The sequence below is a fragment of the Bacillus rossius genome (assembly GCF_032445375.1).
Source record: "Bacillus rossius redtenbacheri isolate Brsri chromosome 4 unlocalized genomic scaffold, Brsri_v3 Brsri_v3_scf4_1, whole genome shotgun sequence".
Taxonomy (NCBI): Eukaryota; Metazoa; Arthropoda; class Insecta; order Phasmatodea; family Bacillidae; genus Bacillus; species Bacillus rossius.
The window spans coordinates 28,703,223-28,725,230 of NW_026962010.1; the positions used below are offsets into that span (position 1 = coordinate 28,703,223).

At 37.0% G+C, this 22,008-nt stretch overlaps 1 protein-coding gene across 1 annotated transcript in view; it reads left to right on the forward strand.

Moving 5' to 3' along the window:
• The window catches only part of LOC134541736 (serine protease inhibitor 27A-like), a 325,260-nt gene that overhangs the window by 187,712 nt on the left and 115,540 nt on the right, over positions 1–22,008 (forward strand). The gene's annotated exons all lie outside the window — the stretch shown is intronic.

Here is a 22,008-nt window from a genome sequence, read left to right on the forward strand (position 1 = left end):
AATCATTACTGTAGGAGGTGGAAATATAACAAGGGTAGAAAGAAAATATGTCATTACATTTTTTTATAGAAACGCTATAAAATCCATTATTATTTATTGTAAAACTCCTAAACTAAAACCTTTGACTGAAACAATTTTTGATAAAACAAACTATTACCTTAAAAACAAGTGTTTAAATAAAAAAAATATTAAAACTCTTAGTATCAAATTCGTTGAAATTTATTAATAACCATTATAATATTACCTTAAACCTTTGTCCAAAAAAAATTGTATGATCATGAATTAGTGCAAGGGATATCAAATTGTGTTTGGAGGTAAAAAAAGCTTAACTAGTATAATAGGCATAATTTTAAATTCGCTAAGGCATTCAATGATGGATGCATTAAGTTAAAAACATTCAAAATATTTTCGCCGCATGGAGTATGAAAAAATGTTGAATCTATCTTCTTTGAATATTGGCGAACATGTAGGATGTTATGTAGGCTTCATTAAGTCTTATAATGTTCCAGACGTTTATAGCAGATTCCAAAATCTTTCCAGATGAGATAGGTACTTTGAAATCTACCTACGCCTGTAGGCTGTGCCGAAAGGGAATTTTTTTACAACCATATTGTTTTGCAACAGAAATTAATTCGTGGCATCAGTTTTCATTTTACGACAGTAAATATGCGCCAACGAAACGACAGTGAATTCATCGATATATTTTATTTTTGAGTAGGTGAATTAACTACCAATCAGATGCCATTTCTATGTGAACGTTGCAGAATATCTTCAACAGGATAGTTTTCTGATGGATTTGCAGTTCGAATTTATCCCATTGTGAAACAAGTGGAAGCTTACAACGATGCCACGAGAGCAGCAAATGAGAAAACATGTAGATGAGTCTCGTGAAATAGCCACTTATGGAAAGACGCATAAAAACATTTTCGTTCCAAAAGATGTCAGTAACTACGGAGGTTTATTATCAACGCTGAAGTAAGCTGAATCCCGGGTCATGCTAAGGCGAACCATATCGGTCTCAGACCGGCTTATAAATGGAGCAAAAGGGATTGTCAAGAAATAAAAGTGACCTGCTCTTCGGAGAGAACTAATCGATTAATGCTAATTATCGGAATGTGAATTAGTGAAATTTGATGGTGATACGATTGGAAGCAGAACTAAAGATGAAAATTACTTGGTTGCGATGACTCTTGTTGTTGCAACATTTCAGGCGACTAAAGGATACGGAGACATCGAGCGTCGAATGTTACCTTTGATTATAATCGGGCAGTCACGTGCACAAGTTACAGGACACTACACTTAATAAAGCTGTTATAGACCTAGAAAACAACAATTTCGCTAAAGGCCAGCATTGTATTATATTATAATAGCATTGTCCGATTAATGCCCGTCTACAATAGTCCGAATATGTGCGTGGTCCGTGTCCTTATCCGAATGAGAGTGACGTCACATTATCTCACCGAAAACTGCCCTGTCCACAATTGCGATGTCCGATGTCCGAATGTATTGATTTATAAAGTTGCTACCAGAGCGCAGTAAATGTGCCAAACCAAATGTTTTTGTTTATTGTTTTGATGCTTTGTAGTTTGAGATTGAACTTTTGAAAGTTGTGGGCGTTCAATTTTATATATTTATTCAGTAAGGCAAAGTGGCAAATGTAAATGCTAAAAAATGAACTCATATCACAGCAATCGAACAACACTAATTTATATGTCGTCTCGCTCTTCTTGAATTACAACACCTTCCATTTCCTTCAATAACAAAAACAAACACCACGTTTTCAAACGGGAACCGGAAATTCAAATATCGTGAGTGTTCTGTTCCTTTTCTGTGCCCGAAGTACACAGGTTGGGACAAAAAGTTCAAATTGACGAATGTCTTCGGACCAGGTAGGTTCGGACCTTCGCCCACTTGACGCATGACGTCAGAGGGTCACGTGGACCAATCAGCGACGAGTGTCCTTCGGACACAGTTTAGGACATTGCTATTGTAGACGGGACTTTAGAATCAAATAAATTATTGAGTAGGCTACACGACGAAAGAAAATTGTGATACGATTGCGAAATCTAACTTCGTCCTGTAATAAAAATTATATACTAAAAAGTTGTTCTTTTTACTTATAACATATATGAAAAATTGCATAAATCACACACAAAATCAATTCACCGTATTAATGCTTCAAGTTTTTGCTCAAGAGTTCCGATGTGTTTCTGATTAGTTCTATAGTAAGGTACCTATAGTATTGATGTTGTTACGATTTTTATTATCGTTGAGTGGGAAGAACTGGGTTCGTATAGGGATAGCCCAATTATTATTTTTTATAGCACAGTTTTATTGACTGCTAATATTTACAACACTAATTAATAAACTTACTTAAAATGCCTACTAATAAATTACTCGCACTCAGTATCTCAAGTCCTGAACACCGCACACCTCGCTGGGCCGCACCCCTCGCGCATCTCTCGCCGCAGCACTCCTCGTGGACCTCCGTCGCCGAACTCTCGTCGCACTTCCCTCACCGATAAACTGTCGCGGAGGCCGGCGTCCAGGCTTATATAGACCATGGCGCCCTTCTAGAAGTGACGAGCGCGGCTAGGGCCAGTCGCGTCATCCTGTGCCGACCCGACGCCCGAAGCGTCGAGAAGGGCATGATAGCTCGCGCGTAGTGTGGCGTCGGGGGGGGGGGGGATGGGGTAAGCGACGACCCTTGTAATCCGGGCAGGCACTAGTGGCATGTCTTATGTCAATGGATGGCGCATGACGTCAGTGACCGTGCGGGGCCGCCAGCCAGCACCGAACCCGGCGCGCGTCGTGACCCTGCTTGCGCTTGTAACAATATAATATCTATAATAACTAAATCTACACATTCATGCTGTTTGTCGTTAACCTTCGTAGTCTAAGTCCAGTCCAGTCCAGTCCAGCACGTCCTTGACCATAGTTAGGTACTCACCTTGTTTTGTGATTGTCATAAACCTTACAATACCGCCATCAATATTTGATTTTGAGAAGTTCCCTGGTGTATCTTCCAAGTACAAGGTCCAAAAACAATGAATTTAAAATGGGACTACCTTGGAGATGTATTGACCCCAATAATATCCGTTCATAAACAAAGAAGTTATCCAGAACATACATAAAAAACATAAATACAGACGAATTGAGAACCTTCGTCTTTTTTGAAGTCGGTTAAAAAGTATAATTATTGTAAATCTGGCACACGGTTCATGGTGGGTAAAGGAACTCATCTGCCATTTTGTGTTTCAGTGACATTGACTATCGACTTTTACTATTAAATTTAACATCTCTATAATACTATGAATGACGGCAATTAATAATAAACAAAAAAAATATGGAATATTAATAAAATTCTTATAAAAATTTACACACTGGTTTCGTATACCAAGTTTTGCAACCTTTCCCCCCCTGAGGGAAAAGGAAAAAAAAAAGGTGTGTGTGTGTGTGTGTGTGTGTGTGTGTGTGGCAAACACACCACCCAGTTAGGAGTATACTCGACTTCCAACAACTCCAACCTACCGAAGACTCTGACCCCTGGTAATTGCAGTGAATTTGCGGTTAGCATAAATAACATTGCAGAATTCACAGAATACAAAACTAAGTGTGTAGGAATAGGAATTTACCTAAATTCCAGTGAAAAATACCGCCTCCATCAAAATAAGGAAACAAATATATATTGTTGCTGCCGACAACCATACTGATCTGACACTGCTATTAACATTACTTTTGCTATTTGCTTAGTGAAACTACAATTGGCTGCAATCCACTTAATAAAAATATAGTTTAAAAAACTAAAGAAACATGCTTTTAAAGATTATCAAACTAAAAAGTTAAAAATAATTTTAAAATTTAATTTATGACAAAAGTATATAAGCAATACTAGTATAAATGAGAAAAAAGCTTGAGGCGCTTTGTGCCATATTTTTTGTATATTAAGCGCCCCATGCTTTTTTCTCATTTATACTAGTATTGCTTATATACTATTGTCATAAATTAAATTTTAAAATTATTTTTAACTTTTTAGTTTGATAATCTTTAAAAGCATGTTTCTTTAGTTTTTTAAACTATATTTATTTTTTACTTTTTAGTATAATATTCTTTAAAAGCATGTTTTTTTAGTTTTTTAAACTATATTTATGTATAATTATCATAGGGGAAATGAGTTACCGACACTACCTATTACCATCTGAGATAACTATTTGGAGTTGCAACGTCACAAAGAAATGGTAAAGTCTCTCCGAATCATTTACAGTTAGATTTATGGATATAATCTTAGAATTTACCAGAAAAAAAAAACATTTTTTTTTTCCGACGTGGCCGGGAGTAGAACCCACGATCGTTGAATCCGAAAGCTGACGTCTCAGAAGTCGCGAGCCTTAGACCGCTCGGCTAACGAACGTGATGAAATTGGTGGGACATTTTACAGTTATGAGCCACTCACTCTTAGTCGAAAGAGTTACAGACGGACAGACAAACATACAGGTGAAGCTAATATAAAGCATGTAAAAAAAGGTACCAGTAAAAAAAAGGTACCAGTAATAAACTACCATATTCATAGCTACAAAAAAAATATAATTGTCACCTACAAATAAGACTTATTATAATTTCTTCACAGTCTAGGCAGATAGTAGTTTAAAGGATATTTTCTTTATATTCAATCCGCAGCGACACAGACATAACTACGTTATTCATAGTTACAAAAAATATCAAAATGGCCTACAAATAGTCCGCCAAAAGCCCTTTCGCGATTCCTTCACAGTGAGGTCAGGTAGCAAGCAGTTCACAAACTACTCAGACTGCCGCGACACAGTGAACAGGCGCGCAGCAGGTGTTAAACGCGGCACTTACAAGAGTGTAAACCGCGCCACCCAAGTATTTATTGTGGCGCAAAATACCAGCCGGGACCATTATCCGCACAATTTACCATGCTGTTCAATGGCTTCGTGGGGCCACCACACAAACTAACAGATGAGCTACTAATCCTCAAAGTCCCACGTGCAGTAACTTTCCCAAAAACATAAACTTCTATGACCATGTAAATGTTTTAAGGCGCCCGCCTACCTAGCAAGTGTACAACATTGCAGAGTGTTTGAAATACACATTTTTACAGAAAGCTATGGAAAATTTTCGAAATTGGTTTCCGTACGAAAAGAACACACACTTCAGGTATAGGCTTAATTTTTATTAGAAATTAATTATTCATATAAAAAACATATTTTAGAATCCCTCAACATGGCCAAAAACGGGGTTTTCAGGCTGCAGTATCTTACAAACTATTCACGGGATCTATTTGGCACTAATATAGAGACATGCAATGGACCTTGATACAAAATATACACCAATAAAATTATAGGGTCACCGCATTGAATTCCGAGAGGCACGTGTGTTACTGCGGCATGTTTTGCACTTGTTGGCAGTCCATCACGTGGCGCGCTCTCAGCCGTAGAACAGCAATCGGCTCGTTTCCGCGGGGGGAGGTGAAAGATGAGTCAGGTTGGCGCGCCTGATCCCCCCTCCACTCTCGACACAGGGCGTGCAGTAAGCAAGCGCAGTTGCGGGGTGGAGTCGCTGGACGTGGCCGGATTGTTTTTATTTTACATCATTATGTTCAGCTGTTTCCTTTGAATATATATGTTATATTTGTTTTAAAATGAAAGCTGTCGACGACGAACGAAGAAAGGTAAAGAAATCAAGGTTGAGATTACACGCCACTCGGAAGAAACGAATCTGGAAAAAAGGAAAAGTTAGATATTTCGACGGCACAAGGTATAATTTTACATTATTACTATTGTGTTTACTAATTTATTTTTAATTTTTATATTATAACTTCATTTTTGTGTTCACAGACGGTCTCTGATAGCGTAGTCGGTTATGGCGCGGGAGCAATAGGCTCTGAGTTCGAATAGAGGCGTGCAAGTAGCAGTAAGTTAAGGTTTAGTAAATAATATAATCCTCTCGCTAGTTTAACCGGCGTAATGTAGGAAGTTAAATAAAACAAAATTACGAGTGATGTTAAATGCGTCACGTTTGATGGATGTATATGTTTCGTTAACTGTGTAAGAGAAGATGCCAGTAGTAAAAATTTTCCTTTTTAAACCTGTACTGTATATGTATTAGGTCAATACAACTCACAATGTAGATACAAGAGCGTGAAAGCTAAAAACGAGATAAAATGGTACGAAACCAAATGATCGCGTAGTTGCGACGGTAAATATTCACCACGATACAAACAAACAACTGAAACCAATTTACAGTGCAATTTTTCGTAGCTATTACATGCTATTTACCAGTTAGAAGGTCGATGATAAAAGTTTTTATGCATCATTCTTTAACTCGTACGTGTAAATTCATTATCGTTAGTAAGTTATAACCAGGAAACCTTTGCTCATAAATGGTAACGGCATGAATTGGATATTGAACATTATAGGTATTTAAAATATTTATTACATAAACATAAACAAGGCGTGAATTTTAAACTCCATTTCCTTCAATCTAAAAATAATTTTGATATTTTAAATATATATTATGTACTATTTTAATGCTTCAAGGTAAAAACTGACATGTTTTGCGAACGGACTAACTTTGGCTAAATTTTCTCATGTTCTCAGTACTGCGTGGACAGAATTTAATTTCTGCCACATAGCTTTTATGCTTGGATAATAAAATATCTTAGAATTATTTCTTAGATTAGAGACGTCCACTGTTGGTAATCGATGTAGCTATTTATTTTTTTTCCGTCAGAGCAGAATGTCCGCAGAATTTCGTAAAGAAGGATAGAGATAGAGTTTATTACATAACTTTATGTTGTATTAAGCTGGAGTCACAATACCACGACGAGGCCGACACGACAGGCCCGACAAACCTTCGTTCAGCGTTCCAGCACGACAGATTTAAAAGCGTAGGGTCACAATACCACGACAAAAATAACCCGACGATTTTAAATTTGGCCTTCGGCAAATGGTAATATGTGGATTACAAATAATTTAAAAAGTACAATTTTTTTTTTTAAATAACCAAGCCAAAAACTCGAAGCAACTGCATTCAGAACTGATAAATATTTAGTTAACTTACCGTCAACTTCTTCTCCCGAAAAACTATATGTTATCTCAGCCCAGCAAGGTTTTTTTTTTTTGGCTGGTTTCTGTAGTCCTTCACACCAATATCATACAAAATAGCATAAGCTTGGACTTTACTAATTAGAAGTTCTTCGTTGAACTCGTCCATTCTTAAATCCAATCTTCACGATTCTAAAATAACGTCTTTAACCGCAAACAGACGAAGGGAAGCTACCAATTTTTAAATTCATCAACACGTAAAACGAAATTTCACTTTCCAGCAAAAATATTCACCAAGTAGGTAAATATGTTTGAAATTTAGTTCTGTACTGGTTCTTTTCCGTTGGCGTTTTCTTATCTGTCGGGCAGTACGACACGACGGAATTAGAAATATAATCTATTCCTTGCTGGCCCTCGGGGTGCGTATTTTGCCGGGGTGACGTCACGGCGAGCTTGTATTTCATTGACTATTGAACTTTTCGGGCCTGTCGTGTCGGGGCCGTCGGGGCACTGTGATTCCAGCTTTCCATGTTAGCTGAGTTACTAAGCCAGCTGAGCTGATAAATCAAATAAACCTTTATGACATGACATACGTCCAAGGGCGCCCATATGATAATTTGTAGGGGGGGGCCAGACTTAGGGGTATGAAGTATTTTTAATATTTTGGAAGACAACTGCGGCTTGTTACTAGCCATAAAATAGTTCCAGTTCTGACCCTATTAAAATTTTTTGTCCTGTTACTAAAATACTAGACTACAGTACTCATTCGCCATAAAAAATCTATATTGGCTACTTTATTAATTAATTATTAACTATTTTATTGAAACAAATGAATTTTTAGCAACAAAAATGCAGGAATACAGTCCTTATACTTTTGCAGCGTCTCGGGTACACGGATATCAAGAATACAGTCCTTCAACTAATTGCTCTCTTTACCCATAAATAAATGTCGCGTACAAATTAAATTAAAATAATTATAAAGTTTAAAAAGTGTTGGTCAAAAGATTCAACTTTGGGAGAGAAGCGATTTAAATATGTTATCACAGTCAGAAAACAGTTGTTTTTAAATGTAACACCTGAACTACGCTTATAATTATAGTCAAAAATTGTTTCACAATTAAATGTATATTACTATGTTTAGATATGAATCATAATTGCTTATCATTTAGAATTAGCACAGATGGATTCAGTAGTCGAGGACTATAAGTTTATTTAGTGATAGAAAAGCGCAGAAAAAATTAGTTTATTATTTAACTAGACAATTTAACCAAACAGTATTTAGAGGTTAAGGAATTAAGTGACACCAAAACCAATGAAAATAATCGAAAATTTCTAAATGCTGACATAACTCATATATCAGCTTTCCACAGAAGAGTTTAGTTCGGCGCAATTAATCCACACAAAACAACTGGACACTATGTCGACGCATATTTTAAGAATATAAGAAGATCCACGTCGCAGTATAATTTTTTTTTCGTGTCGTGTGGTGCGGGCCCCCATTTGTGGTGCGGGCCCATAGGCTACAGCCTAGATAGCCTGCGCGTAAATACGGCCCTGATAAACCCTTAAATAACATGTTCAGTACTTAACTTCAGAATTAAGAGTACATTAGAACCTCGATTTTACGGAGCCCGGACTCAACGAAGCCGCGATTTTACGAATACATTTTTCAGGAACCATCTAAAATTCGGAAAATTTGACACCAAAATATATTTAATAAAAAATTTAAAAAACTATGAAAACATATAAAAATATTAATTTTAATGCACAGCGTATTCATATTTTTAAGCTAATACTACATCCATTTACCGTTAGTGAATATTGTATACGTTATTGCGTCATCAAACTCAAAATCGAAAAGAAAAAAATGGACTAGGTACACTATTTGTCGCAAAGTTCGAAATTTCTTCGATTGAAAAATTATGTCAAGGCTGTAAAAATATTAATTTTACTGCAAATGAACTATACTCAACATTCCTTACCCATTCCAACATTTCCAGCTCGTGAGCATAGCAACTGAGCTTGAAACCTTGTGAAGCGTGAGAGAAAGAAACGATATTGAGTACCTAGCTACTTCCTCTCCTTTCCGCTAATATCCAGCAACCCATGCCATTAGGCATTATCTTGACATGTGTCGCATTCATTACCTTCGCTGCATCGGTTTCCCAGTAAAAAACGCTCAAAAATGGTATAAGTGACGCAGCAAGTAGACGTGACGAGCGGGTTTTTAACTAAGCTTTTTTTAACTTACTATACAAACAAATAATTCCCTATGGCTATCACAAATTCAAGGGCTTCTCGCACTAAAATGTACTGTGTTTTTAATGGATGTCTGTCGTTACAGAGCAGCGTTTTTCTTCACCAAATAAGCCTATGATTAGAGACCGTAAATATTCGTGGATTCCTTTCGAGACAGGCTGGAATCCAAACTCGTTTAGCTTAATGCTGCGTCAGTGATTGGACCGCAATTTACCTGAAGGACTCTGAGCCAATGGCAAACACTCAACAAAAGAAGTATCGAATCATAATAATCGCAATAAACAGGTGTCCCGAGTCGGTAGCCAATAGCCAGGTGATATTTGCCCGAGTACATAGAGAATCGTGGAGTATATCCTAGTGGTCATTGAAACCGCGAATTTTTCCAATCCCTACCTATGATCACTTTTATGAAACAATACAGGTGTACACTGAACTGTGTGCTTGTTCTCCTCGATTATGTTACTAAAAGTGCGTTCATTAATATTTTTCAAGCCGATCTGTTAAAGATTAACTGATAAATATGATAAGGTGAAGTCCATAAAAATGCAAGGCAGGGAATTCTTCCAGCCATGGGCGTAGATCCCGGGGGGGCCAGGGGGGCCCGGGCCCCCCCTGGAATTAATGGGCCCCTCCTTGGGGGGGCCCACTTCGTGATTTTAAAGTTAATGGTGTACACAACATATATATATTATTTATATATATATTTATATATATTTTTATATATATTTATATATATTTATATATATTATTATTATTTACAACGACGACAGACACTTTGACATGCTTTGCATTCCTACCTTCGAGTTCCGTAGTTATTTTCCCCTACCCCTTCTGCGAAAGCCATGGTATGGAGTTTTCCAGTGAGAACTTTGAAACCCTTAATTCCCAGAAAACGTTCATTCCAAAGGAAGAAGCTAGGGTAGGGTTCCGTTAGCTTTTCCTCCCTATTGTTACCCACACTACCTTGTCATCTGAAACGACAGTATTATAGGTTTCAAGTAGTCTGTTTTTAAAGTGGTTTTGCTCTCGTGTGCCCCAGTCTTCTGCTTTCTTGGCAAACATCAACATGGATAAGTTCGTGACGCGGAAGAAATGGAAAACATAATCTGATTCTCACCTGATAAGCTTGATTGTTTTATAAGTAGTGACTATTATTTAGGTAATATATATTTTATTTAAGTGATTATGTAACGTTATTTTTTCCAGTAAATAAACAACTTAATACTTTAACAGTAATTATAGCAGAATTTAGTTTATTTACGAACTGAAACTTATATACCATTTTCTGGAATTTTTTAGCTCATCTCCATTCTGTAAGGCTAGCTGCTCTGTACGTTACATGTGAATATACATGGAATAATTTTTTTCCTCGTCAATATGGAATTTAAAATCACTCCCCTTTTATTATCAAACGATAATTTTCACAATTCATGGCCGATAATCACTTTATAACATTTGTTATTTGATAACTGCAACACTGCACGAGTAAACAGAAGTAAGAGTGAGAAAGAAGTATTTAAACGTTACACATCCGTATTTAAGTTAATAAGGAAGCAAACGCGTCTCTTTAATAACTAATCAAGAGGCATATTTTAACTAAATAATTCACTGCCAAAATACTGATTATACTAAATATAAGCCGAGAAATGTATGTGGTTCAATTAGCTGTAGGATAAATTTCATAGTTCTATCTCCGAGATTTTTCATTTGTGTCATTAAATTTTTTTTTTCTTTTTTACCTGGTTGATGCCTTTACTAAATAAAATAGTCTTTAAGAGTTTTAATATGATTCGATCGTTCATTTGATGTTGATCCGTTTATTAGCTGTGGCGCTTTGGGTTTTTAGGGCGCAGTGTTATAGCGGCAACAGAAATACATCATTTGTGAAATTTTATTCTGTTTTCACGTTTGTTGTATGGGAGCCCCCCTTAAATATTTGTTTTATTTTAATTTAATCATTTATTTTTAAATTGAAATTAGAATAAACACTTTTGGAAAATGGTAATGTATGGGTGGGGTGTTATCTATTTGCATTATATTCACATATATTATTTTTATAGATTTTTTCATGGATATTTTATGTATTTAGGTTAGCAAATTATTCAAACATGTTTGAGAGATCACTTCTATAGTCATTAATTGATAATTACTAAAACATATGTTGCTCTGCTTTATTGTTAATATCACTTACGTAAAAATAAAGTGTATAACATACGAGCTTAATATCCAGAGAAGACTTGTTTCGGTTGACCTCTAGCGCAAAATTCTTAAATTAAATTCACGGGCCCCCCCTGGAAATCCTACAGATTTGCGCCCATGCTTCCAGCTCATCAACCCTACCCTGGATAGTCTCGTCTGTGTTCAGTCGTCTCTGGCAAGGAGTGGACAAGTTTGCAAACTCAAATATAAATTTATTTTAGTAGCACGCGTCTTACGAAAAGGAAATATATCCAAGAAAGGCATGTCGGACAACCTACTGTCACCACACAAAAGTTAACATGATGCAATGCGTGGTGCAACTGTGTTTAGTCGCTGTGATGTCACTTTTATATCACTCGTGCAATGAGGCAAGTTGTGGAATGCTAAAAAAATAAGGGGAACGCAGGGGAGGGTAGAGGGAAGACGGCAGTCATTGTTTTTACTATTTTATATTATATATATATTCCGTTCAATAAATTATAACATGTATCTTCACGGGGTGGGGTGTTTAAAATTTTATGAAGATAACGATTTTACGAATGCAATCCAAGCGACCGTGAGCGTACGTAAAATCGAGATTCCAGTGTAAATTGCTTCCGAGTCTACTGAAGGTAGCGGAATCCTTATCCCTTTAAACACTTTTGAAGGGGAAAAAGTGGTTTTCCTCTAAATTCAAAATTCCAACATAAATTTTACGTTGTAGACTTTTCTGAACAATAATTCTTATTTGAGTAACTTTAAAGGTGTTAGCTTACCTTAAAATTTGTGAATATTCTGAGCGGATGTGACGAATGAGGAAAACTAAGAAACACTACATAATAACAATGGTTTTTATCTTTACACTTTTCACTGATTTATTTACACTTAAGTTATCTTTACTGACTGAATACACTAAACTAAATCTAGACCAGATGCATAAAACTGTAGACCTAAAGACTATTGAAAAATCTGTTTTGAGATGTTATTTGTGAACATACACATTATTATGACGAAAAAGTAGCAAAACATTTCGCCGTCTACAAGTACATGTCAACTGTCGCGTCGTCTAACTCTGACTTGTCTAAATCTGTTGCGTTGTGTTATCGAGTGAGCTTGGGCAGGATTACGAAGGGGAATGACTCGCCACGGGCGTTGCGCTTGAACAGCGTTTTCTCCCTGTTCACAACACCTTATATCGCAGCAGCAGAAACTAATGCTTCAACTAACATAAAAAATGAAGTAGACATGTAAAAAACGATATACAATAATATCTTCGTGTTGAACCACTTCTACATAATACCGAATTTAAATAATTTTCTTTAAAGTAAAACACCTGACTACACTATATTTTTTTTCCTTCCCTGAAAGCTAGGGGGGGGCCACGGCCCCCCCCTGCCCCCGGGTATGGGCGCCCTTGCATACGTCTAGGGAGTTTTGTTTTTGTCGGCGGAAAAAATCTGTTTCAAAATATCGGGTCTAGTTTCAAGTAGGAATGAAGTTCATTATATGATTTTTTGATGTTAGTCTTGGTAATCAAAATGGCTTTCAGTACTGCGACACTTAACTGTGTTTTGTCAATTGTTCATATTTTGTTCATTAGGTATGTTGAATTATCATTTTGTTTGCGAAAGCGGGGAATTTTTGCCCTCGCTGGGGACAGCAGGACAGACAGCCTGAAAGCGTGACTGTCCCGCCCTAAGTAGGACGTATGGTCACGTTACCTATACTACATATTATAATAAATCTGTCCGAAAGTACAGGAAAACTTACAATTTGAATATTCATTTAAATTTTTGTGGTAAACTTACCTAAACTTTTATTTGGCGCAGAACAAAATTAATAAAGCCAGAAGATCTCAAGAAAATTAAGAACTGTGATGGAGCAAAAACAGCAGTTTTGGAAAATCCGTGTATCCCTTGCACTGACGATCTGCAGGGTGACTCCTGTGGCAACAGTTATGCGAAGACGCGTGATGGGTAAGTAAACAGATTTGTATTTCTTGGAGATGAGAGATCTTCACGCTGAATTTGTTACGATGTGTGAGGGTAAAAATTAGCAGGGGGGTTTTCACGAGTCAAAGTAAGGGGCAGAACAGATGAAGATTTTAAAAAGTCTATGAATTTATTAAAACAATTTGAAGGAAAACAAATGAAACATTTACTTAGAAAACAAAATTGATGATTTTTTTAAATATGATATAACATATTTTAACACAATTAAGTAGATATATAATATTTTAGGTCCACACACGAACGCTTACTTGAGTTTTAAATACTTATGTCGTATACGAGCTGGAATTGTAAGATTGGTAGTGCTTAAACTACAGCTATAATTTGGAATGTACTCAGATGCTGCGGTTTCTTCTCACCTTTTTAATTAATTATTATAATGCCGTCATTTAATTTAAAATGATTATAAAATATTTTGTATGATAAGGAATGATATGTCTGCCTATCACGCAGGTCACGCAGACAACATTAACCTTTCATTATACGCACCTTACACTTTAATTAAACTTCATCTTTCCAAGCTTACTTAATTTGAATTTAATTTATTTTACATTAATTCTCTAAATAGCCCATTGCGTCGTGAAGTCCATTAAAGGAGATCTTTCTGTGCTTCGTACTCAAATAACAATGTAGATTTGACACTGCTGTACAACTGCTGTAATATGTTATCAAACATTTTTTTCAGATCACCCATCCAACTAACCACACTGACAACATTTTCTTTGGAAAACACTCAACCAGGTTGCTCTCATTGGCCTGATGTGTCATTTGAAGTGACAACCCCTACAAAGAGCATTAACGTGCACAGTGACCTGTCCACTACAAGTCAAGTAAATCACACTGCCATACCTGACCATTATTGGGATGAATCAGATGTTAGTGTTCTACCGTTATCACCAGCAAGTGAAGTCAATAGCAATGGCCCGTCAGAGTATCCCGCCTCTACAGAAATAAGTGGAAAAAATGCAACTGTATTAGTTCCTGAAACATCTACCACACTAGTACGAGCAATCATTCAGGGGCGTCGTATTTTTTATAAAAATCGCCTGTTTTCAGAAGTAGCAAGAATAAGTAGACACAGTAAAAATTTTGACTGTAGCTTTGATAATATGGTGTTAAGCAACATGCAGAACAAACAAAGATCTGCAGAAAAAAGGAGAAAGCGGCTCCAAGAAAAACCGAAAAAAATTAAACGTAGGCGATTAGTAATGACTGGGCCAGATTGTCACTATGGCAATGTGAATGCAGAACCTGAAATGACTAAAGAAGAATTCCAAAGACAAAAGCAAAACTTTTTGGTAAAACTTAGCCTTGATGAATGTGAAAGAAATTCTCTTCAGGCTAACACGACAGCTCAAATTAACTCTCAGCTTTGGTTGGCAGAACGTTATAAACGATTAACAGCATCTTCTTTCGGCCGTATTTGTAAATTGAAATCATCAACACCAAGATCAAAAACTCTTATATCTTTAATTTAAAGCAGATTTCAAGGATCGTTCGCTACAAAATACGGATTGGCCAAAGAACCTATAGCCCTAGAACAGCTAGAAAAAACTCTCGGCAAAACGATTACAGCATCAGGATTGTTTGTTGACCAAGAGATGCCTTGGTTAGCAGCTACCCCGGATGGTCTAATTGGCGAAGATTCAGTTGTCGAGGTGAAGTGCCCTTTTTCAGAATCACGCCTTACTCCAGAAGAGGGTATACAACAAAATAAAATAAAATTCTGTCGTCTTGAAAATGGAGAACTACGCCTGAAAGAAGACGACAGGTATATGTATCAAGTACAGGGAAAAATGCATATTGCTCAAAGACAGACGTGTTATTTCGTAGTGTGGACTCCCTTGGGCATGCTTGTCCAAAAAATTGAGCGAAGTAAATCATTTTGGGAAGGAAAAATGGTAAAAAAGTTAAACGACTTTTACATAGAATTTATGCTCCCTGAACTTGTGGATCCGCAATAGCCGAAAGGATTACCTGTGCATGACATAAAAAAATAATGTACACAGTTTTGAAACAAAAGTTTCTTGACAAATTGTATTTTGTTGAAGTATGGAATTTTATTTTCAAGACATAGTCACATATGATTTATTTCTAACTAAACATTTGCATATATTACATTTCTGTACTTATTGTTTAATTCCGTTACATTTGTTTCAACTGAGTAATGAACTTGGTGTGTTCGCTCTTTCCCCTGTGTGCATATTTGTTGTGGACATGTTTTATACATATTGTTATTTCATGTATTTGTTATAAATAATTTAATTTTTTATAAATAATGTCTTAACTTATACAAAAGCATTTTATATTTTGTTTGAACTAAGGTTACTTTTAAGTAAACTTCTCATAAATTACAGCATAAAAATACAAATATGTTCTAGGCAGTCTCAAATAGGTATGTTTCTTAGAAAATTAAAATTGTATAGCTGATGAATTTTTTAAAAAAAATCTACACAACATTTTATTTCCATTCGAACTTTCAATGTAAATATATAAAATTTAAAAAAAAATGGCAAATTTATTAATGCCGCCGTAATGATTGAAAACGATTCACTATTAGCTGCGAGTTTGTGATAGCCCATTTCACGCGGGTAAGCGGACTTCGTTTGATGCAGTGCGAGTCTCAGGAATATGCTACATTTTCGCTCGCAATACAAAGATAATACGTGATCAAAATTGTTTATCCATAAATTTTAAATTAAAACGATTCTTTAATAAAATACTCGATGATACACGTCGGAAAATAAGATATTGTCAGTAACTTAATTTACACCAGTCCTGAACTGAAACTGATGTTTAATAATTTGAGTGCGATCATTGTGTGTGTGTGTGTGTGTAGGTGTGTGTGGGTGTGTCATGATTTTTTGTCCACTTAAATTTTTTTGTTTGTTATAACTAGTTCTCGTAGTTAATTTTATATTGATTCGACTGTCTTTTACACTTGAAAGGCAATCATAAATAATTTTTGTTAGAGCGTAGGCCTATTGTCAATCTTAGCAAACTTGTTCAACTAGGTAATAGTAAAAAGCCGAGACACCTATATTACAGTTCATAAAAAATATATATAGATTAAACTAATATTTACTTAAATTTAAAAACTAGTTGATACAACTAGGAAAATTTAAGCTAATATCTAGATTGAATTATAAAATCTAGAGCCGCGCAAGTGCTGTTGCTGTAGTTAGATACTTTGGGCCCTTTTTTTGTCAAACGATTTTTTTTATATTTTATTAATCCATATTTAATTTAAAACTTTTGTGTTAAAAGTTATAGTTTTACCTTTATCTATGTTGTTTATATTGTCGCCTAAATTTTTATTATGATAACTTGTAATAAAATTACAATATTGAAGGGCTTTCGTTGAATTTAGTACACATAGTACCTTTTGTTTGTATTAACAAAGCAACGGTATTTGTCTTATATAGGATAAATGACACATGAATACACTTATAAATGTTTTCAATTACTCACAAGATTACACTGTGTTAAAAATAAATGAAATGTATTAAATGATTACAATATCATTTTTCAAAACATTCATGGATATGTAAAATAACTGTACTTACAACTATTAGGTTCTGAATAATGTTAATTTGTATTTTTTTCTATTGTATATTACGCAAATCGACGCAATGAATAATATTTTACTATGAAAGAGTTCATTATTATAACTAACTACTAGATATTTTGTACGAAATATATCGCTCGACGTGAACATAACCTACTATTGATGATAATAAACAAAAATAAAATGATTATTCTAATATGAGTAACTCATCTACGAAGGAAACCACAATTTATTTAACTTGCTTCCACTTACACAGAATTTGTCCTTCCTATTGCATGTTTTCACCAATTTACTACACATATCATTATTCTTTGGAAAGGAGAAATGTATATTTTATTAAATAATATTTATTATGTTTGGAGAAACTGTGACATCCGTACGCTTCATAATCTAGCATCTTGACTACATGTAGCTCATACGATTATACATCAACAATCAGAAAGGTCCTCGCGAGACGTAAATGAAATGGATAGCCTTGGAATAAGAGCTCCGTCGGCAACCAAGGAGCGGTGGCATGGGAGCTGGAAGGGGGAGAGGGTGGAGAGAGGAGCATGCACGCGGTATCATCTGTCTTTCTTTCCGCCGTGAGAGCAGAAGTACTGGTGGTTTGGAAACACCCTACTACGGTGGTGACTCTCCTTTGGAGGGGGGAAATGGATAGCACTCCCGCTGTGCGAACACTGCTGCAGCCGCCTATAATCAGACAAGTTACAAAAGAACCTTGGATGAGCTGGGGAGGGAGGTGGCAGTCACGTGACCGAAGCTTCTGGCGGGGGTGGGGGCCAGTTGAGCTGTCGCTCGCTTCCGGGAAACAGTGGTCCGGTGTCGTCAGCTCGCGGTCCTAGTTACACGATCCAACGCTATCCATGGCATCAACGTCGGGTCATAAGTCACGGATTTTAAGCGGCACGCCGTTGCGGGGACAGGCACGGGAGATTGTGTACAATGTGGCAACACATTTGAAAGAGCAAAAGCGATTACATAATTTGAAGTACAACATTGTCGAAGCAACAAGTGCTGCAACAAGGGTTTCTCACTCAACTGTAAAAAGAATTTTGGCAGAAGGTAAAGTAAAAAGCAAAAATAGTTTAAGTTTTTCTACTCCCACGGGAAAGAATAAGGAGCGAAAAAAAAGAATCGAAGTAGATGACTTTACGTGCGGCGCTATACGGCGGAAAATTCACGAGTTTTACACCGTTAGAAAAACAATTCCAACATTAAAGAAACTGACCAGGGCATTACGAGAGGACGGAGTTTTAAATTGCAGTAGAGAGTACTTGCGGCATTTGTTAAAACGTATAGGATTTAGGTGGAAGAAATGCCAATCAAAAAGAAAGATTTTGGTAGAAAAACCGGAAATTTCTGCTTGGAGGGGGAGGTATCTACAAACAATTCGTAAATATCGAAATGCAGGTAGAAATATCGTGTATGTTGACGAAACATACCTACATGCAACACATTGCGTTAATTCCTGCTGGCAGTCGAGCACTGAAGTAGGTGTAACAGAATCAATTGGCAAGGGGCCACGTTTGATAATCGTGCATGCTGGTGGAGAAGAAGGCTTCGTTTCTAATGCTTTATTAATTTTCAAATCAAAACAAAAGTCTGGTGATTATCATGATGACATGAACTACCAAAATTTTTCTACCTGGGTAAGACAGAAGCTACTTCCAAATTTACCTGAAAATAGTGTCATAGTTCTAGACAATGCCAGCTACCACAATGTCCAAATAAATAAAAAGCCTACGACCACTACTCTGAAATCTGGCATCCAAGACTGGTTAAAAGCCAACAACATTCAATTCTCCACACACATGACCAAAGCCGATTTGCTACTTTTGGTAAAATCCCACCAAAGCACAAAAAGATTCAAAGTGGATCAAATAATAGAGGAGTGTGGCCATGACACTATTCGTTTGCCTCCTTACCACCCGGATTTGAATCCGATTGAACTAGTGTGGGCAGATTTCAAAGCAAAAGTTTGCGAGGAAATATCTACATCTTTGGACGATAAACGAAAACTGTGTGAGAAATTATTTTGTTCCTATACGGTGGAACAGTGGAAAAAGTGCTGTGATCACGTTAAAAACATTGAAGCCGAATATTTCAAGAACGATGCAATAGTGGACATCGAAATCGACAAGATAATAGTGAATCTTGACTCATCATGTGGCGAAAGTTCTTCGGGTGACACAGGATCTAGCACTACAGAAACGGCCGAATGTCTGAAATCAGACTCGAGCTCGGAATAGGTGAGTCGCGTTCAAATAAATTTTAACCGTACTTCCCTGTTATACATAGTTATAAATGTTTTTGTACTTTTACAAAAATTCCTTTGTAAAACTAATTGCCAACGGGTTCGAATCCCGACTCTGGCGTTCTTGATGGTAACCATGTTTTCCAGAAATTAAACAACAGTTGAACGATGTGATGGTTCCTAAACAAAGAACGACGCAAGACCGCAACATAGCGATTTTTAAACTCTCAACTTTCTAGCGTTTTTGTCTGGAGTGTCCGCCTTCTTAATTCATAACAAATCCTTTCCGATAATGTAAAATGCTCAAAATGTGTATCTCAGGCCCTGGGTTTACTTTTTCGCTGCGTTAATTTTATTTGTGTGTGGGCGTCTGCTTTGTTTGTATTAATTGACAGTAAAGTTTGTTATTCGTGTTTGTAAAATAACTTGTTAAATAACTTACGTTTCCTTTGTAGACGATTGGCGTATTGGAAAAAGCTGACGAAATCCTAGTTCCCAATAATCTCATTCAATATAGTTATTACATTAAAAATAACTTAGTTTTTTTCTTGCCATCCTTTTGTCGTTATGGTTTTTTGTTTATATACTTAGCCTTACTCTTTACATTCTTAACAATAGGCGTACAACTTAGACTGAGCGAGATGAGCTCAGATACATACAAAAAAAAGGTATTAAATACTTGAGTGTTGCCCGCGCAAAGCTGCGGCGAAGAGTTATTTCTTCGTACATAGTTTACTTTGCTACTGGCCAACTGCGTGGGTACGATACCGTGTTCGTGTAAGTCGGGCCGACGCGACGGACAAGGACAAGGGCCGAGTCACTCCCTTCCCCTACTTCCCCTCGACGGTCCTCGGGAACTCGCGCATGCGCAGTAAAAGGTTCAGCTCTATCTTGTCGGGTTATAGTTCCAGTACCGACCACTGTCGCCCGGCAAGGTCGCTCAGCCAGCGAGTGAAATTTCGGGATGTGCTCCCAGGTAGGCGGGCGCCTTAAGCACAGTATCTCGTAGCCAGTTAATACTCGAGGACAGTGCATACGACGACAAACGTAATTGTATGACGGCGCTTAAAAAAACTGACTGGCTTCTAACAAACCACAAAAATATCACACAAAATTAGTTATATAAAACATTATTTAAAAGTTCGGGAGTAATGTCAAAAATCTTTCAATGTTTCGCCCACTTCCGACTGCTACTCAAACTTGTGGCACACACAGCTTGCTACCCTAGTAGCCAATGTTATTCCTGACAGTGTTTCACAGTTAATGCATCTCTCGGGGCAGGAGGGGTTCTTGAAGCCACAGCGCCGCCCTCTGGGTGCTGTCTCGTGCTGACATCCGCGATGACCTGGCCTCGTACATGGCGTCTCGTCACACACCGTCTTGCAAGCACGCCATCCGCCAATGTTATCGCTTGGCATCACTTCAGCCACTCTGCGCGCCGCCGGTGCTATCCCTCCTGCGCTGTTTGTCTGGCCGCAAACACACCAGTCAAGTACACGCGGAGCAAAAACAGGGGTGACCAAAGTTCCGCACACCACTCGCTAGCGGCTAAGCAAAACGAAACAAATTAAAACTACAGCTAGCTAACCACTATAAAAATAAAATATAATATTAATAAATAATAAAAAAAATAATATTTAACTGAGGCGAGCACACCTCAGTTTTAGATCCGGGTCTTAATTCGTTAATTCCGCCAATAAAAAACTACGTCAATACAGTATTTTAAATGGAGTGGTGACGCTTTAGTCTTAGTTCATGCGTAATTAACAGTTACGAAAAATTCCCGTAACTCAATAACTCAAAATCAAAAACATGGGAGCTCGAGCTCTCGTTAATGAAACTTAAGAGGCTCACATTCGACACGAATCACTGTCAAAAAGGGCCGCCTAGACACAAGTGGCTTTCTGCCTGGCTTCGCCCAGGGCAAGGGAAAATACACGACCTGTTTCACTTACTTGCATATCGGCGTGACGACTTAAAACGATCCAGTGGGCTCAGGTTCTTCGTTAGCCATCCCACGAGCATGCACAAGGCCCGCGCGATGACACACATCGAGCCCGAGTGACAGTTCCCGCGACACAATTCCTTTTCCTCAGAATTGATTCATTTTAAAAGCTGATTACTTCCTTCTGCTAACACACCAGGTAATCTAAGTCCGGCACATAACTTATAATTCGTCCCGTGGAGCGCCATGCAACACACGGCACTCAAGCCGCGAGCCGCGCCCGCTCCCTCTATCTCTGCGACTAGACAGAGTTTACATCACAAGTCCTTAGCAATCAACGGCGGAACTTCTTTAATACGTCACGCAACACAAAATAATGTCTCCTAAAGCAATTAAAATATTAATTATTAAATATAAATAAGGTCGTTTTATTTCAAATTAAAAGCAAATGTAAAAATATTAAACACAAAAACAAAGAATAAAAACTATCCATAAGCGTAAGTTACCAACTTAACCATACTTTCAAAACATAAAACACAAACATAAAATTATTTGAACTAAACAAATCTAACAAAATAAAAAAATTATTATAAAAATATTATAAAAATAATAGTGTATTTACAGTATCCTGAAGCTATCGCGCAGCGCGCGTCTCAAGAGTAGAATTTGTAGCCATGTGGAGCTGTGTAGAACGTTTGTAGTCATGCGGAGCCGTATGGAGCAGT